This window comes from Chrysochloris asiatica, unplaced genomic scaffold, assembly GCF_000296735.1.
Source record: "Chrysochloris asiatica unplaced genomic scaffold, ChrAsi1.0 scaffold00008, whole genome shotgun sequence".
NCBI lineage: Eukaryota > Metazoa > Chordata > Mammalia > Afrosoricida > Chrysochloridae > Chrysochloris > Chrysochloris asiatica.
In genome coordinates this window covers 24,097,798-24,115,773 of record NW_006408526.1, presented here as the reverse complement: position 1 = coordinate 24,115,773, position 17,976 = coordinate 24,097,798, and positions in this window count along the sequence as shown.

The window sequence follows — 17,976 nt, the reverse complement described above, 5'->3', positions numbered from 1 at the left end:
ACCTGGCATTTGATGTTGCCATGTGGACCAGAGATTACAAATGCAACAAGAAAGAGAGGCCAGGCAGGAAGTGATGAAACCGTTGAGAGAAGCATTTATCTAACTCTGAGCCCTGGAAAATTAAGAGTGAAAGAGCAGCATGCCAACACTATGTTTATGTACAGGGGATATGTGTGATGATGTATGGTGGTGTGCGTGTTAACTGCTGTCGAGTCAGTTTCAACTCATAGCAGCCTTTACTGGTGGTCCCAGGCAGGAGGTGAGGGAGAGTTTTCCAAGAAGTGGCTGGTGAATTTGAACCACCAATCTTGCTGTTCAAGCTGACCTTGCAGTCTAGTGCTTATCCTACAGGGCCACAGTTTATTAAATACCTGGGTTAGACATGCTTTAACAGGCTAAGCTATTACCTGAGATAGTGGTTTTTCTAATTGCAGGTCTTGACTGTGTCTTCAACTCACTGGGAGTCTGAGGAGAACTAAGAAAATCTTGTTCTGTCCTTCTAATCCCTTTTAGACAGCCCTGGTCCCCACTGTACCAACCCCAGAGAGCACAGATCCTGGCCCACAGTGCCTCACCCCCAGTGGGTAGCCCTGGACACCAGGAGCTGTTGTGAGATGCAGCTTCCAAGGGCTGGGCGGTAATTGGCCCTGGCTCTAATGAGCAGGGACAAGGTGACAGAGCCCATCAGCCGTTTGCAACTGCTACTTGCAAAGGGACCAAGACCAACATCAAGTCACCGGCCTGGAGAGCTGCCACTCTGAAAGCTTGTAATTTCTAAATTAGGTATTTCTGAGGCCTGGACTTGGTGGCTGCAGACAGAGCTAGGAGTCTGTTCTGGCAGAAGCAGACAAATAGGCATCTTCAATGGAAAGCGATTTCATTCATAGTCAACAGGGCTCTGAGCTTCCTGATCCTCTTTTTCATTTGGACACAAACCAAGCTCATACTGCGGGATGGTCCTCCTGTGTGAGTCCAGGTTCTGGATAAGTCCAGGTGATGGTGGGGGAGTGGAACCTGGAAGGCAGGAACAAACAGGCTAAATAAGAACTGGCTTTATTGCAATCTTTCCAACTGGTGGAAGTAGAAATACTATGCACCCTGTGAACTAACCCCCAAGATCCCTTCTAGAAATTTACAATCCATAACGAAGTGCTGTATAGGAGAATGGGGTCATAGTTTTTATAGTGGAAAAACACCCCTTCTTTCTATTGAATTGTACCTTTCTATGATGAAATGAATGTTTATCGAATAAAGCAACACATTGTACTAGACATAGTGTTGTTGTTAAGTGCCATCAAGTTAGTTGCAACTCATAGCTGCCCTGTACAGGGTTTTCAAGGAACGGCTGGTGAGCTTGAACTGCTGTCCTTGCCGTTCAAACTGACCTTGCAGTCCAGCCCATTAACCCACTGCCACACCAGGACTAGAGGGGAGCTTTGAAAAATTTGTGGGGAAATGGAATGAAAAGCTAATGGAATTTTTTTCTCGAATTTTTTATCCTTGATCCTCCAGACCCACTAAGGGAAGAAAGATTATTTCCATTTCATGGATGTGTCCGCTGAGTCTCACATGTGACTTACTCATAGTCAGGATTCAAACGCAGCTCTGTTTGACTCCCAAGACCTTGCCAACATGCCTGCTGCCTGTGTACACATCTGTCTCTCCACCTACGTGTAAGAGTCATTAAGGAAAATGACTGTGTTAGCTTCAGAGCCGCCTGGCACCTAGGAAATTGTTTTGCACACAGTAGGCATATTTGTTAAATAAGTGTATTAATTTTTTAGAATGCTTATTGACAAACTTACCTTTGTCTTTATGAGCTATAGAAGCTTGGGTAAGTCACCACCTTTTTGTGGGCTCCCATCTTCTCCTGTGAGATTCTAAGATGATGGTTACTTCCTGAGTTGTTTGATTCATTATCTGAGCTCCTTCTCCCAGACTCCTATGGTAGTGGCTGCCTCAGGTAACTTAACAAAGGCACACAGGAAGCCCAATGGTTCATTCATTCATATGTCTTACATAGGAACCCTGGTGGTGCAGTCGTTAAGCACTTGGCTGCTAACCACCAGTGACTCCATGGAAGAAAGCAAAGACAGTCTGCTTCCATAAAGGTGATAGCCTTGGAAACTCTATGGGGCAGTTTAACTCTGTCCTGTAGAGTCCCTGTGAATCAGAGTCAGCCCAACACTAACGGGTGTACTTCAGGTATGTTGTTGTTGTCGTTAAGTGCCGTCAAGTCGGTTCTGACCCATAGCTACCTTATAAAGGGTTTCCGAGGAGCAGCTGGTGAGCTTGAACCTCCAACCTTGCAGTTCAAACACCTCTGCAGTCTGGTGCATTAACCCACAGTGCCACACCAGGACTCCAGATATATATAAGTATATCTCTATGTAATTGATTTGGTTCATTCATTCTTGGTGGAATTGAATAAGGAGCCCCAAAGCTGATAGAGAGAAGGCAGATATCATGGAACACCTCAGAACTAAGCCTGGATCCAGGGACCCCCCACGTTTTACAAGGGAACTGAGTAGAAGGTGAAGCTTTTCTGCTCTCTCCTTCAGCCAGGGAAAGGTACAGAAGATATGGTCATTTGCACCTGCTCAAGCCCCCAGGGACAAGGGGTGTGGGAGTGTGGGGGCAGTGCACAAGCTACAGAAAGCAAAGCCAGGCTTTAGAGTCAAACCTATGCCTGCCTTCTATGGTCTGTGTGTCCTGGGAAAAGTGATTCAACCTCTCTGAACTCTACTTTCCTCATCTTTAAAATAGATTATTAGGAGAAATGCATACCATTGTGTACTGGTAAATATTTAGCAACCTGCTCTCCAAGGGGGGAGGGGAAGCCCTTATTTGTAGCATTAGCCCTGTTGTGTAATGACTCCAACCATGGCTGATTTCAAGTTTATCAACCAGCCCCATGGTACTGAATGCTGAGTGTGGTAAAGATGTACCCAACTGGCTCATCTGAACTGGTGCTGGTGCTGTAGCACATCACTGGTTCCATAAGCTGTTAAATGCCTTCTCTGTTAGTATCAGTCCTACCTTCTCTCCATCAAAGGGGACTCTGAGTGACCTAGATAAAAACCAGTTGCCTTCCAGTTGATTCTGACTCATAGCGACCCAGTGTGTCACCATGTAACTGCTCCATAGGGTTTTCACTAACTAATGTTTAGGAAGTAGATGGCTAAGTCTGTCTTCTGAGGTGCCATGGGCTCAACTTCCAATCTTTGGAGCAGCAGCTGATTATGTTAACTGTTTGCACCTTATTGTTGTCAAGTGTTGTTGAATCGGTTCCAACTCATGGTGACCCTCCTTAACAAATATACAAGGATAAGTAAAAAAAAAAGTATGACTACCAAATCACAGAAACCTTTATTAAACAAAAATATCAGAATGTGAAGCTATTGTTTCTCCACATATTCTCCATCTAGGTCTATACACTTCTGAAGGTGGTATATCCATCTCTCTAACCCTTCCCTAAAGAATTCTGTGCCCTTTGATTTACGTCACTTCAAAATGGCAGTTTGGGCATCCTCAGGGGGCTAAGATCATGTTCCTTTTACATGGTCTTTGAGTTTGGGGGATAAAAATACTCTGAAGGGGCCAGATCAGGGTGGTAGGGTGGATGGGGAAGGATTTCTCCACATTATTCTCATAGGACACCCCTTGCTACCTTTGAAGGATGAACAGGTGCAATGTTGCGATGGAAATAAATCCCTTGATACAACTTTACTGGCCTTTTAAGTGTTCGAGTGTCTTACCGTCTCTTCCTAATAAACACCCTTGATCATCCTGTGTCCTTCAAGAAAATCTATCAAGATTACCTTTCCAAAATCCTAAAAAAAAAACACTATCAGCTTCTGAACTGTGACCTTTCTGCCTTAAATTCATCTTTGAGGTTTCCCTTGACTTTCCTTAAAACGCTTGATCCATCTAAAAAACTGTTGTTTTATGTGGCGCACCAGTCTCATAAACTTATTGCAAACGCTTCAGTGATTTGGGAAGATGTTCACTTGAGTTTTGTAGCTTTTAGCTCTGGCCTCAAGTTCATTTTTTACCATGACACAGAAAGTATTCTTTCTTTTGAAGGCACCCTAATGAGACTAAGACAAATATATTACTGAGAAAACTTATCTGCAGCCATCCATTGATCACAGAGACATGTTTAAGCACATTTTGTTTGGATTAAATGTATGCATGTATGAACTGGAACCCTCTTTATTATTGTTGTTGTCGAGTGCCATCAAGTTGTTTCCAATTCATAGCAACCTGCATCGGTTTCCAAGGCTGTACATCTTTTCAGGGGCATATTGTCTCATTTTTTCTCCTGTTGAACCGCCAACTTTGTGGCTTGCAGTCCAATGTCACTTCCTGGTAGTAATACTTTTTAAAATTTATCCTCATATATATCTCTATTTATATCTATCTATCTATCTATCTATCTATCTATCTATCTATCCATCCAAAGTCTCTCTTAGATACAATACTCTGTCCTAGAAGCAGAGTGTAAGGAGATGGAAGAACCTGGAGCAGATTTGCTTTACAGCATGTGGTTTTGTCTTCAGAGATGCTAGCTGGTCTTGGTGGCACTTCTTTGTGCTCCCTGTCAACTTTATCATATTTGCTGAATGATTTCATAAGCTTGGACTCCATCTGAAGAGGCAAAAGTTACACTTCCAAAACATTCAGGGAATAAAGCAAGAGAGTTGGCAATCACAATTATAAAACTTCTCACTCCATTAGACTCCTACTGCTTCAAATCATGCTCATTTCCTAACAACAAACACTGGTTGAGTACATATGGTATATCAGTCATCAACAAAATCTCTTAACATACATGATCTCCTTTAATCATTAAAATAACCCAGTTGGGGAGTGGTGGTGTGCCATGGAGTTGGTTCCGACTCATGGCGACCCTGCATAGGGTTTCCGAGGCTGTATATCTTTACAGGAGCAGAAAGTCTTATCTTTCTCTCTCCTTAGGGTGTCTTCAAAAGAAAGGATACTTTCTGTGTCATGGTAAAAAAATGAATTTGAGGCCAGAACTAAAAGCTAATTTTAACAAAACATCTTCCCAAATCACTGAAGCATTTGCAATAAACTTTCTATAGTTTTGAACTGCTGACCATGGAGTTAGTAGCCCGACTCGTAACCACTATGCTATCAGAGCTCCTTAACCCAGGGGGGTAGGTACTGCTATTATCATCTTCTCTAGTCCACGGGAGAAAGATGAGGCTTTCTACTCCCGTAAAGATTTACACCCTTGGAAACCCTGTACAGGGTCGCTATGGGTCGGAACCGACTCGACAGCACTTAACAACAACAACAACTAGTTCAGTAATGCTGAAAATGAGCAACAGCCTCTTTCAAGGTCACACATATTATATGTGGTAGAGCCAGGATTTGAACCCAAGACTTGACCCTTAATAGCTCCATAAGACAAAGACCACAGCTCTTGATCCCATTTTGTAGATGAGAAACTGTGGCTTAGAGACAGAATGAGAGATTAAGTGATTTGCCCAAAGTCACATAGTTAACAGGAAGCAGAGTCAAGATTAGGACCTAGGCTAATTCCTAGTAAAAGAACTCATCTACTAGGAGCTCTGGTAGCATAGTGTTTACAAATCCGGCTGCGAATCTTAAGATCATCAGTTTGAAACTACCAGCTGCTCTGTGGGAGAAAGATGAGGCTTTCTGCTCCCATAAAGATTTACAGCCATGGAAACCCTGTTCAGGGTCACTATGGGTCGGAACTGACTCGATGGCACTTAAAACAACAACAACAACGAAGGTGTGGTGTGACGTACTCTAGACACCAAGGGCTACAAGGGCTAGTTCAGAGAAGGATGAGATCACAGAGGCATCAAGTGGCAGGGGAAGCCTTCCAGAAGATGCATCTCATGAGTCAGACTCTGGAGGTCTGGGGTTAACCTGCGTCAGCAGTTGTCATCTCCCTGCTCCAAACACACAAACACACATATACACACCAGCATGCTCCCTGATGTGGAGATGCAAGTGATAAACATTTAGATTAGTCTTCCCATCCTGTGGAGACCACTGAAGTGCTTGGCAAGAGCTACTGTTTCCCCCGTGTGTGCTTATTTTTCGAGTAATTGACAGAAAGGAATGTCTGTATGTTTATCCCTAGGCACCTGGGCTGTCTTTCTCTTGGTCTTTGGCATCTCTGACTCCCAGAGAGGTTTGGTTGTCATGCTTCCAGTTGTATGGGAAGTAGCTGTTTCTCACATAGGAGTATAATCTGGAGTCAGCAGCCCTTACTGTGAAGATTGCACCGTTAGGCCAGCCTGCAGTCCTGAATCACTGTGGAGGGAAAGTGTACCGGATGGGCCTCGGAGCTGCTGACAGGCGGGCTGGGCCTGAGCCGAGGGCAGCCAGGGGAGGGGGAGGAAATGGACAGTGGGTTTCACCTGACCAGTCCCCAGCTACTTAATTCTCCTTTGAGTGTTTATTTTTTAATCATGTAAACTGATGATGTAAAAAAGTTAAAAATACATTTTTCTAAGAATTATATGTCAAAGATTAATTTAACTCATTGGTGAGGAAGCCAGCAGAATGACAACGCTGGGTTCAAGCAGCTACAAGTTCTATAGGTTGATATACTAGTCTTTCTACCAGTTGACCACTTGCAGAGCCAACTCTGAATCATGTGTAGGACTGTGTTCTAAATTGGGATTCTCAATGATCATCTTTGGGACGTAGTTTGCTAGACTTTTCTTTCCTTAGAAAGTGGCTTGTTGTCTTATTTCTAAGTTTTTCAAGTGTTTTTCTATAGAGCTCCAAGGAGTTCCCCTTGTCCTGTCTGTGTAGACTCTGGCCTAGGGACCATGTGGGGCTTGGGGAAAGAGCCTGTGAGAAAAGTACCTTTACTGCTAACTAGTTGAATGACCTTTGGCAATAAGTAAGCTTCCCCAGGTCAACTCCTAACGAGGGAGTGAAACCTTGTGTCACAGGGCTGTTCCAAAGCCTTTGAAAAAACCCAGTGATGTTTTAAACTGTGGCTGCTTATTGCACTGTGGTGTTTTGGATGATGAACAGAGGATACAACCAGACTCACGAAAGGGTGTTGGCTTACACACTGTGATGACTTAGTTGTCAGCCTTTGAAAATGAGATTTCAAAAAGGTCCAGACTTTTGTCTTCTTTGGAAACATTAGAAATCCTGTCATATTCTCAAATAGCAAAGTAGGCTGTGGGATCCTCCCCAGTGCATTTACTGCAAAGCCCATGGTACCAGGCATAGTGTGAGATTCTAGGGATAGTTGGGTACAGAACAGTCTCGGTGTTGTGTGACAAGTGCAGCAAACAGAGGCGGTGTCAGTCTGAGCAGGTCAGTTCTGTCCTGACTGAGATGTGCCTTAATACAGCCCCAGATTCCTTTGTGGGCTTGTTGCCATCTTGCTCTGACTTTGAGGTGCCTCTTCACTTCTCTGGAAGTCTCTCTGGCTCTGGTTCATGGAAGGCCGATTTGGTTTGTCTGTAGCATATTCAATTGCTAAATATAAGGCCATTTTTGCTCTTGGCTCCTTTGACTTAATAGTCATCTGTAGTTTCAAGTCTTGGCCTAGAGCCCCAGCAGGCACCATCTCTGTGGGAACAGCTCCATGCCATGTCAGGGACTCTGCTGATACAGCATCTGTCCATTAAGAAAAACATTCCTGAGCACCTACTATGCATGGGTGTGTTCTGTGAATACGGCATTTTTCAAGACTAACTTTGGGTTTGCTGCCATCTGGATCCTAGTAGAAGAATGCCTACTATTCACAGCTCACTGACATAAAGTAGATGCTTGGCTTCCCTGAACCTAATGAGTTCCCAGGCCCTTCCTTTCTCAACTAGCCCAATTTCCTGAGTATCTTGGATTCCCATCTCCAGAGATCAAGGATGCGCCTCAGCTTAATAATGCTAACTAGTGAAATAAACATTATTCTGTTTGACCTTCATACATCAAACTCTGTGGGAAAATATAAAGAAGGGAACCCATTGAGTTGGGGTAGTTGGGGAAAGTCTCTATTATGAGGTAGCTTTTGCCTTTAAAAGGGTCAGTAGGATTTGGGAGTCCTGGTGTGGTGCTGTGGGCTAATGCGACAGACTGCAAAATCAGTGGTTCAAGCTCACCATCTGCTCCTTGGAAACCCTATACAGGGTCACTATGGGTCAGCATCGACTCCATGGCACTTAACAGCAGCAACAACAACAGGATTTGTACATTGGGGAATCAAGGCAGGTGGAGAAATGGTGGCATTCAGAGTTGAGGGGGTGGGAGGATGAGGACAGGTGGGAAGGTAGGAAAAGCCACAGAAGACAATGGATGCATTCAAACATTACATATACCCTAGATTGCCAGACGAATGAGGACATAAGTCAGTCTTAAAAGAAATAAAACCAGCACGTTCTTTAGAAGTGAGGCTGGCAAGAACTGGATTCACTTATTCTGGACATTTCATCAGGAAAGACAAATCGCTAGAAATGGAGTTATATTGGGTAAAGTAGATGGTCAGCAGAAATGAGAGAAACCCTTCATAATATGCATTGACAACAGCCATATGAATGAGCTCAAACCTGCCCTCAGTTATGAAGATGGCATGCTACCAGGCAACTGTTTGTTCTATTAAACGTAAGGTTGCGGTGAGTTGGAGGTAAACTGACAGCAGATACAAACAAAAGCCACACCATCGATTGACTCCAACTAGTGTGGAGAATTTCCACAAAAGCATTAAGTGTGAAGTAGGAAGATTGACGGCAGAGTCCCAAAGAATTCTGACTTGATCCTTCAGGGGGCTTGCTGAAGGTATGAGGTTAAGTCAAAAAGTATGACTATAAAATCATAGAAACCTTTATTAAGCAAAAATTATCCAAGTGTGAAAGGAGCTCTGGTAGTGTAGTGGTTATGAGTTGGGCTGCTAACCTCACTGTCAGCAGTTCGAAACTACCAGCAGTTCCATGGGAGAAAGATGAGGCTTTCTCCTCCCCATACAGATTTACAGCCTCGGAAGCCCTGAATAGGCTCGCTATGAGTCAGAACTGACTCCACGGCATATAACCAACACCACCACCATCAAAGCGTGAATCTATTGTCTCTACATATCCTCCATCTGGGTCTATACACTTTTGAAAGTGCTTCCATTTCTCTGTCCCTTCCCTGAAGAATTCTGCACCCTTCAGTTTATATCACATCAAAATGACAGTTTTGGCATCCTCAAGAGACTCCATTCTTGCTCCGTTTCAATGTTCTCTGAGTTTGGAGAACAAAAAGATGTCTAATGGGGAAAGATCCAAGCAGTAAGGTGGATAAGATAAGTTTTTTCAACAAAATTCTCATAGGGCAGCTCTATGACCCTTGAAGAATGTGCAGCTGCTTTGTTGTGATGGAAAAAAATTTTTCCTTGATGCAACTTTCCTGGCCTTTTCCTCACCAATACAGTTTTTAGTTTTCTTAAAACTTCTTCATAGTAAGCACCTGTGACCTCCTGTGCCCTTCAAGAAAAAGTCTTTTAAGATGACCCCTTGGGAATCCCAACAAAAAACAGTCACCATAACCTTCTGAGCTGACCTCTCTGCCTTGAATTGAACTAGCCCAGCAGACTCACTTAGAAGCCACTGTTTGATTAGACCCTGATGTCTGGATTGGATCAGTAAGCCCAAGACTTGCCTCCCACTTCTGATTATTTTCATAAAATCATCTTCATTAGCTTTGATCCTGCTTCAGAGATTGAAGGAAAGGGCAGTTCTTTGAGCTAGCTGATCTTCATGTAACACTTTTCATACTCATCAAGCTGAAAGCTTGTGGAGACCAAGATGTTCATGTCAAACTGAAAATGCTGAACCATGTGAGATACCGACTTCAGTATCTTTTGCACCAATGTTATTCTCAGATCTTCTTGGACCAGTTTCTGGATGTTAGTCACAGTTTCTTCATTCTTTAAAGTCTTCTTTCTCTTGGCTCATCTTTGAGGTGTTCCCAACCTTCATTAAAATGATCCATCTAAAAAACGTTTTGTTTGTTGGTTTGTTTTTATGCGGAACAGTATTCTTGTAAACTTCAGTGGTTTGGGATATAGACAGGGGTGGAAGGAGAGATTCCAGAGCTTCTCTCATCTCCTCCATGCAGGCTCCAGGCTTTTGGGCTCAGTCTTACTTACACCGACCAAGGTTGGCACAACTTCTCTGGAAGTCTCCAGGGAGAGCTACCTTGTTCTTCAACCACCCCTCTCACAAAGGAGAACCCAAATGTAATCTGGCCTATGCCTCTCCAAAGACAGCAACACCAGGCCCCTCTGGTTCTGCCTTCTTCCAGTTCCTCCTCCCCTGGTTAGGACTGAGACTGAGAGAGGTGATTAATGTTGTTGCCAAGGGAGTACCCAGTTGCAATTACTGAGACACCAACTCCTTCAGAAGGGAAAATATTGTGGCAGGCTTATTAGAGTGAGGAGCAGCTGTGTGAGGAGCCTGGAGCCTCTGGGTTTCCAGGAATAGCCAGGGAGCTCTTCCAGAGCTTGGGGCTTGGTTTCCATCCAGAGAGCATCTGGGTAGGACACAGTCACTAGATGTTTGCCTCCAGAGCTGAGCTGTCCCAGGTTGAAGGTAGACCTTATACCCATTACCCTACCACCCAGGCTTGGACACTTTATTGGCCAGTGGACCAGAGAGCTCATTAGAACTGGAAACAATGTCAAAAGACAAAGGCATCTTTATGCATCAAAGCTTGTGATCCCTGGTGACCCACTCACTCATTTCCTGTTTCCTGGCTCCATCTCACAGAGCGATGATGACTTCCAACCTGAAAGTCTTATCATCATGCTCTCTGTTGTTAGGCACCCACCCCCAGAGACCTTTTAGAGGCCTTTTGTGAAACCTTACCTCCCTCGGTGTTATAAATGGTTATACCTGGCTGACTAAGGAATTCTGGTAACATAATGGATTACAAAGTGGGCTGCTAACCGTAAGGTCGCTATGGGGGAGAATCTTTCTGCTCCCCTAAGGATTTACAGCCTCAGAAACCTTATACAGGGTCACTAGAAGTCTGCACTGACTCAACGGCACACCCACCACCGCCACCACCACTTAATTGACTACTAACCAAGAAGTTGGTGGTTTCAAACCCATCCAGAGGTGCTTTGGAAGACCATTCTATGAACCTGTATCTGAAAGATCACACCTTGGAAAGCCTAGGGAGCACAGTCCTAATCTGACACACATGAGTGACTGTCACCATCAGTCAGAATCAACCTGATGGCAACTGGTTGCCCTTACCACAGAGTCCCTGGGTGACGCAGATGGTTAGAGCATCCGCTCAGTTGCTAACTGAAAGGTTGGAGGTTTGAATTCATCCAATGTTGCTTTGGAAGAAAGGTCTGATGATATACTTTTGAAAAATTAGCCACTGAAAACTGTCCTTTGGAGCACAATTTGACTCTGACTTACATGGGTCAGCATGAGTTGGAACCTGGTTCAATGGTAACTGGTTTGGTTTCCTTCATAACAGCAGAAGTCTGCTTTATACATGCAGTGTTTCTGAGCGCCCTTCCTTTGACCACCAACCCCTCTCTGAGCATGGGCAGAACTGGGCAGGATGGGATCTTAGGGCTGGGAGGAAGCCTTGACGATCATCCGGTCCAGTCCAGCCCCCCATTGTTTTAAGAAACTAAGGTCCAGAGAAGGGAATTTAATTTTTTGAAGTTGATGAGATGGGATCAGAACTTGAGTCAACTAATGCCTTACCCCGCATTTGTTCAGTCCACACCTCCACCTCCTGGGCTGCTCCACCCATTCAGGCCCCTGGAGCTTCGTTTTCTAGTGGCTGTGTTTTTATGCAAGGTACAGAGCAGATTTATTTGGTGGCTGACTGGCTTGCATACTCAGTGAAAGGCTTCCCCCCACCTCCCGCCCCTCAGGAGAATCAAGTGCTGAACTAAGCAGCAGAACCCCCACCACCACCACCACTACCAAGGGATGGTAAGAAAACCTTGAAAGTGGTAGTTTCTTTTGTTGTTGTTTTCACAGCTACTTCCACCTAGCCCTACCTGGTATTATGTGCAACGGGGATGTGCCAGGAATTGCAAATTCTATAGGACTTTATCATTTAAAAACAGCATCTCTGAACCTGTGCAGTTAGCAGTGTATCCAGAAGGGGCAGATGTGAGCACAAGCATGAAGGGACCTGGACAGTGGATCTCCTGTCTCACCTTACACCTTTGCACTGTCCAGGCCCACAGTGTGGTGCTGAGGTCTTTGGGGCTTGGAGCAGAATTGGAACATTTGGACTTCCAAGGGCTGTGATATGCCTCAGGAGTTGTTCCCACAGTAAATGTTCTAGATGCTTCTTTCTACACAGATCTGTATTTGCTCCTTCTTCATATAGCACTCTTCCTGGCCCAGCTCTGGCCCGGCTTATGAGTGACAGCTGTAGATAAGACCCACCGCAGCCAGTTAGGGCTGCTCAGCTTATATCAGCACATGTGGCTAGCCACAGGCAGGCAGGCAGACAGAAGGGTGCGGATGGCTCTGTGCAACAACTCCCGCTGTGGAAGAATATGCCTTACTGGCAGCGATAGCATCATCTTCATTGGCAGTGGACACATGGCTCCTAAACGGTGCCGTTATAACTGCCACCAAGGGCTGCTTTCTGTTTGATGATAATGACCCACAGGCTGAGGCCAGCCGGACCTGACTTTGATGATGCCAGAAAGGACATGGGCTATAGAACTGGAGGGGCCTGTACTTGAAGCCCAGATTGGCCATTTATTATCTATGTGGTGGTTCCTTTTCCAGTGCCGTAACAGGGGAGCGCAAGCAGCGCCTTAGTCCAAGGGCAGCTAGCATTGTCTTTGCACACGGTCACTAGTAAATGTTATTTTCACAACCACTTGTCTTGGTGTCGCACTGCTGTAGGATAAACACTGGACTGGTAACTGAAAGATCATCAATTCAAACCCACTAGCCAATCCTCAGAAATCCTATACAGTGTCACTTTGAGTCGGAACCTACTCCACAGCACACAGCAACAAAAACAACAATAACCATCTACCTAGGGGAGCATGGTAACTGTGTAGAATAAGCACTGGCTGTCAAACCACAAGTCGGCGGATCAAGCTCACTAGCTGCTCCTTGGGAGGAAGATGAAGCTTTCTGCTCCTGCAAGATTTATAGCCTCAGAAATCCTATACAGGGTCACTGTGACTAACAACAGCACTTAACAACAAGGAGTACCTGGTGGGTTTGAACCACTGACTTTGTGGTTAGCATTCAGTCCTTATCTTCCAGTGCCACCAGGGCTCCTAGCTTACAGATTCAGGTCCCCACAAATGCTCTGGAGCCTGACTGGGACCCACCTCCAAGGCCAGGACACTCTCATCATCGCTGTGCCCCACACAGGTAATGGAGTCAAGTTGACCTTGGTCAGAGTTCTGTCTCTTCCACCTACTACCATCTGGGATTTGGGGCAAATTGTTGATGAACCTCTCTGGGCTTGAGTCTCCTGAAAAAGGACATTTGGTAAGAATTAAAGGAAGGAACCAATATAAGAGATTTTGGTGCTCCGGGCAGACAGTTGTTGTTGTTAGGTGCCTTTGAGTCCGTTCTAATTCATAGTGACCCCATGCACAACAGAATGCAACGCTGCCTGGGCCTGCACCATCCTCACAATCATTGTTATGCTTGAGTCCATTGCTACTCCAACTATGCCAGTCCATCTGGTTGGGGGTCTTGCTCTCTTTCTCCGACCCTCCACTTTATCAATCAGGATATCCTTCTCCAGGGACTGGTCCCTTCTGATAATGTGTCTGAATGAGGGATGAAGTTTCACTATCCTGAGTTTCATGGAGCATTCTAGCTGTACTTCTTCCAACAGAGATTTGTTTGTTCTTCTGGCAGTCCATGGTATTTTTCAGTATTCTTCTCTAATACCATAACTCAAATGCAGCAATTCTTCTACAGTCTTTATTATTCATTGTCCAACTTTCACATGCATATGAAGCTTTTGAAAATACCATGGCTTGGGTCAGGCTCACCTTAGTCCTTAAACTCATTGACATCTTTGGTCTTAAACACTTTAAAGATATCTTGTGTAGCCCATTTGCCTAATGCAGTACATTGCATGATTTCTTGATTACAGTTTCCATGAGTGTTGATTGTAGATCCCAGCAAAATGAAATCTTGGACAATTTCAGGCTTTTCTCCATTTATCATGATGTTATTTATTGATCCAGTTGTGAGGTCCAGTTTGTCTTTACATTGAAGTTCAATCCATATTGAAGGCTATAGTCTTTGATTTTCTTCAGTAAATATTTTAAGTCCTCTTCACTTTCAGTAAAGAAGTTGGTGATGGGTGCTGTCAAATTGATTTTGACTCCTAGCTAACCCATGTGACAGAGTTGAACGGCCTCATAGAGTTTTCTAGGCTGTAACCTTTAGGCAGGCAGATTGCCAGGTCTTTCTTCCAAATGGGTTTAAATAGCCAACCTTTTGGCTAGCACCCGAGCGCTTAAATGTTGTATTACCCAGGCTCCGTCCAATGAGTGATAACCAACAAACCAAAACCCATTGCCATCAAGTTGACTCTGACTCACAGTGACCCTAGAGGACAGAGCAGAACGGTACCTTAGGGTTTCTAAGACTGTAATCTTTGCAAGACTGTCTAGCTTCCTCATTCTCCTGTGGAGCAGCTGGTGGGTTTGAAGCACTGACCTTGTGGTTAGCAGTTCAACACTTAGCCCACTATGCTACCATGGCACCTTCCAACGGATAACAGAGTCCATAAATGAGAAATGCATTTGGAGGAGACCGAGACCACCGAACAGCATCCTCCAGAAATACAACAGAGTCTATTCTAGGCGGTGTTGTTGGCATTCCCAAAATAGAGGTGAAAGATGAACAGTGGCAACTTGCTTATTGGCATCTCCATCCATCCTAGAAGAGAGAGCAGTTCCTTGCTGTTTCCCCCATCCAGCAAACCCTGGTATCTTTGTTAAAATGACAGGCAAGAAGGGTGGGGGCGAAAGAACAGCCTTCCCTCAGGGAGCTCAGCTCTGCACAGCATGGGGAAGGCACCCTTCCCAGTTCCCCGGCAGCCTTGCCTATCAGACTGGGGCACATGGTAAACACCAGACCTTTGTTTGCTTCATGCCAGGAAGATGAAATGTTTTGTTTCAGCCTGCAGTGCACACCCCAGTTACTGAAGAGATTACTCCTTCCTGGGCCACAAATGTAATTAGATGATCAATCATAGAAAGTCTAAAGCAAATGCAACCTTTGGGGAGAGAGATTTGCTTTCACTGTGTCACTTCGAATAACAGCAGGACAGGAGACAGCCTCAAGGGAGTCTGTGTGCACTTCAGAAACAGTGGGACAGGGGCCTCCAGAGAGGCGGACTGAAGTCTTGAGGCAGGGCTGGTAGGTATGGAAAAGCACTGCTTTGCCAAAAAGGCAGCTGTGGCTGCTGCTGGGAGAGGCTTCCTCAGCCTTGAGAGTTTACCTCCACCAGCCTGGATGGTGGCAAGGAGGCAAAACCAGAACCAAAACCAAAACCCTGCCATCAAGTTGATTCCCACTGATAGCCATCTAATAGTACAGGCTAGAACTGACTGTCATGAAATTTCCAAGGAGTCCTGGTGTGGCACTGTGGGTTAATGTGCTGGACTGCATTGAACCACAGGGTTGGTGGTTCAAGCTCACCAATCACTCTATGGAAACCCAATACAGGGTCACTATGAGTTGGAACTGACTCAACAGCACTTAACAACAGCAACAACCTTTACAGAAGACTGCTACATCTTTCTCCCATAGAGCAGCAGGTAGATTTGAACTGCCAACCTTTTGATTAGTACCTGAGGCAGCTGAGCACTTTAACTACTGCACCACTAGAGCTCCTTGGGAATGGGTAAAAGGATATCAACAAAAACCAAACCAGTGGCTTTTCTTTCATTCTTTTTGTTTTTTTAACTTTACTTTAAACAATTTTATGGTTGATTATTCTAAGGTGTGCATACCTCCATAGTGTTAGTCTTCCCCTTATAGACCTATTGTTTGGCTGAAAATTGAGCTGATAGCAAGAGGACTCCTTCACTTGGCTCAGCTCATTGTCATGCAAGAATGCTGACATGGTGTTTCTAAACCCTTGTTTATAAGAGAAGTTGTTGTTAAGTGCCATCCAGTGGGTTCAAACTCATAGCAACCCTGTATAGGGTTCCCCAGGAGTGGCTGGTGGGTTTGAACCTCCGACCTTGAGGTTAGCAGTCCAGTTACCAGGATTCCATAAGAGAAATTGTTGTTAAGTGTTGTTGAGTTGGTTTCGACTCATAAGGACACTGTATACGGTTCCCAAGAAGCGACTGGTGAGTTTGAACCACCGACCTTGTGGTTCAAATCGACCTTACGGTTCATTTGAACAGCACCACGCCAAGACTCCATAAGAGAAGTTAGAGGTCTGTGTTTTAACATGAAAGCCTCAAATTGTATATGTTGTTGTTGAGTGTTGTCGAGTTGATTCTGACCCATAGCGACCCTGTATAGGGTTTCCGAGGAGCAGCTGGTGAGTTTGGACCGCCAACCTTGCAGTTCAAACAGTGTTGCAGTCTGGCACATTAACCCACAGCACCACACCAGGACTTCAAATTGTATATATTGACAGTAAATTCCAATTTTTCAAAAATTATGTATGTGGACTCAACAAAAGTTAGTTACAAGTGAAATGTGTCCTGTAGACTACCTCTGGTATGAAAGGGTCCAGCTACTTGGTGCGGAGTCTCTGGTGCTGGATTGTCGTTGAATATAAGTAATAAACAGCCTGCAAATGAGAAGGATTTACCAGCCTACTCTGTAAAACACTAGTCTTTGTTTTCTCTATGTGCAAAAATGGCCTGATTCTGTGTCATTCCGTTGTCACTAGTTTGCTGTGTAACCTGTTTCTCAGATACGCAAAGGCTTAAAGGTCTTGGCTGGCCACTTTGCATGTGAGAGTGCATGATTTGCCGGTGGAATCCGAGGTCCCTTAGCACCAGGGAGTTATGTGCAGGAGCTCTGCAGCTCCAAAGGAGCCTTAAGAAGAGCTTCCCCTCCTTCTTGCCACAACCATCAAAGTTCTCAGTCAGCCTGTGCTTCAGGGAGCTGTCACAGCCTCATTACTGCTAATTCATCTTCACTTAGTGCATCAAAAGGCTGATTTATCAAATTGGGTGGGCGCACAGGAAGTTTGATTAGCGACATTAGGTTGTTTGCCATGACGAGCTCAGAAAACTTCGTTCATCTCTGTCTCAAGAGTCCCAAGATAAGACCGATGTGTTTATGTTCTGCCTCAGGAATTCTCAGGATGGGAAGTTAGTGAGGCAGCTCCAGGCAGGACTGCTTTCTGAGTGAGGCTCCTGACTGGTCTCCTCCTCCGTTTCTCTCCCTCCTCTCCCCACTCCCTCTTCTCATAGGTGGGTAGGTGGAATCTAGGGTGCTTCTTTGCTATCTAAAGAGGGCTAGTGTAAGCAAGGTCCCTGGTTCTATCCCATTCCTCTTGCTGGAGGAGCAACTCCCTATCAGCTTTGCACAAGAAAGCACTCTGGGATCCTGTTTATTTGCTTCTGTTGTGTGCTCCCTCCCTCCCGCCGGGCCCCAACCCCCCACTCACAGAGGTTCAGCCTTTTCCCCTAAGCTCCTGTAAGTAGTTTCCACCCATAAGTAGTTTCAAGTAGCGTAGTGATTATGAATTGGGCTGTGAGCCGCAAGGTCAGCAGTTCGAAACTACCAGCTGTTCCACGGGAGAAAGATGAGGCTTTCTGCACCCATAAAGATTTACAGCCTTGGAAACCCTGTACAGGGTCGCTATGTGTTAGAATTCTGCAGAAACCCAGCAGAGCCACCCACGGTCCTGATGTTGCTCCCTGAACCTGGGGAACTGTCCCCCAGCACAAGCTCTGTAGTGTGGTTCTTTATCCACAGGAGAGTAGCAATCCCTGCCAGGTGTGAAGAGCAGCCAAGA